We start from the raw sequence: 2,530 nt of genomic DNA, 5'->3' as shown, positions 1-2,530 counted from the left end.
ACCTTGTTACTATCGCAAGCAAATGGGTCAATTTGCAATATACGTTAAGTACTGTGCTGTATTTCATCATTTTAGAAAATGAATGAGATTTTTTGGAAATTGTCTTAAGCAGGGAGAACTTTGATGTCACCTTCTCAAACTAATAAACTTCGTAGTGAAACTCAATAAGAATTTGTTGATCTTTCTTTTAAGGATATGTATTGGTGGTTTAAAAAATCTTTGAAACGCAACTTTTTTGTTGTTTAATGTCTTTTCGTTGAAAATTCGTGATATGTTCGTAAAAACACGTGATATTTCGTTTCTTCGGTATTTTTTCGTAGTTTCAAAATAGATGAATAGCAGTATAGGGCAGTTACGATTGAAGACATGGAAAGGGAAGAAATCCGTTAGATTAGTCCTCAAAAATTTTTTAACGATATTTCGTATATCAACATAAAGAATAAAGCATCAAAAATTTGATTAGTCAGTTGAAAAGATTATCACAATAAAAATAAGAATTATTGATCAAAAATTGCATTTGAAATTACTTTTCATTTCTTATGAACTTAAATTTTCTTACCCAATTTGATTGCATAATTACTCATTGATTATGCTTTTCTATCACTGTTTTTCATCATCATTGTCATAACAATCATAGTGAAACCTAACAAAAATTTGTTAATCTTTCCTTTAAGGATATGTATTGGTGGTTTAAAATTCCTTTTATTAAAAATATATCAGTGGTCATCAAAGTACATGAAGAATTTTGTTAGGAAATTGAGATTGAGGTTCACTAATCACAAGATATTCACATCATTTAAATATCAAGATGGACTCATAAGCAAGCCAAAGAAAAATGGAAGGAAAAGGAAGAATTGAGAAAAGAAAACTGAAACCTATAACGCTTTAATTTGGCAACAAAGTAGTTGTTGTGGCACTAAGAAGAAATTATCAGTGTTTTTAATGACTGCTTAAAAATTATAGCAATTTCATAAATTTGAACAATAAGCAATCAAAAGCAAAAAAGCTAATCTTCATTTATGCGAAAGTTTCTATTTTCATTCGAAGCAAATTTCCTTATTTATTGCACCGAAAAATTATAGAGAATTTAATGAATCATATATATGTCAGATCAGAAGAAGCATTAGATTTCAATAGAAGACTTTATTCTTTCAAAACTTAGTCGAAGGGTGCAACTCAAAAATCAACAGTAAAAACTTAAAAACGGATTTCTGACGTACCGTTTATCAACTCTCTTCTAGTTTGACATAACATTGTGCAAAGCTTTTATGGACTGCCTCGGTTTTTCCGCAACAGTCAGTTGTTTATAGGACCGGAAGTTTATAGTATTCATAAATTCCTCATCATCTTTCACTATTACATAGCGATTTCAGAGGGGGGGGGGGGGGAAAAAAAAAAACACGGACAGTTCTTTAATTACCTAATATAAAAGAAATATCATAATGGCAAATATGACTTATCATGTTTTGCTCACTTTGTAGTACATTGAATTGCTATCAAGTTTGTTTCCAACAGTAGGACTTGTCGAGAGTGACGGTTTTGAAGTAACATATGCCAACAACCAGTTTTGTGTATTACTCTAATTTGCTAGCTTCCCATTATTAAGTAATAATTCCTTTGTATTTCAGTGCTGTTAATTGCATTCTCATGCAAAACAAATTAACATGATTCTCAGTTTCGTTTTTCTATCACCATTTATTTGCTCCCCATACAAAGGTAGAACAATAGCTTTTCTATCTTATCACTCAACAATAGATAGCGAACTGTCGCATCCCATGCTTAAAAAAAATCATCTGACTATTATTTAAGATTGTTTTTATTTTTAGAAAAAAAATCTTAAATAAAAGTCAGATGATTGGAGAGAGATTGTTATTAAGCATAATTAATTTAGGAGGAAGAGAGCACTGCTTAAAGATGATGGCAACCGTAATAGGGTCCGGAATTTTAATAGCCACAGTCAAGACTGATCAGTAAATGCCCTTCATTAAAGTTCTTTAGATGATAGACAACTGCTAGCTATTGAAACTAACTAGTAATTTGAACTATATCTCACTGTGTTATTTAGACATGAAATGTGCAACTAAGAAACTTGAAACTTTAGTCTTCATTTCAACGTTTTTCTTCCTAGGAATGAACTTTGATGTCTGTACAAGTTCTTTTATTAAATGGTTTTCTTTTTTTTTAAACTAGCTTAGCGGAACTCTTGTATTTGTGTCCGGGAAGATTCTATTCATGTAAGCATTTATGTGAAGCTTATCTACTGATAAAATTTGCAAAACACATCACTTTACGATTTGCATATTAAAAGTCAGCAAATCTCTACCGAACCATTCTAGAAAACATAAGCGTAAATAATATATTCGGTATCAAAAAGTAAACCGGAAAGCACTGTACCTGTGAAATTTTTGTTGAAGTATGAAATTTCATTGTCCCTTCCTCCTACATTTTTCATTATTTATTAATTGTAGCTGAAGAAGGCGGAAAGTACACCGAAGAAAGGTCAGCAAGTAGTTTAACAATCTTGTATCCT

The sequence above is a fragment of the Loa loa genome (genome assembly GCF_000183805.2).
Source record: "Loa loa unplaced genomic scaffold supercont3.113, whole genome shotgun sequence".
In the NCBI taxonomy this organism is placed as follows: domain Eukaryota; kingdom Metazoa; phylum Nematoda; class Chromadorea; order Rhabditida; family Onchocercidae; genus Loa; species Loa loa.
The sequence above is the reverse complement of the archived record's forward strand: the minus strand, read 5'-3'. Positions refer to the sequence as shown.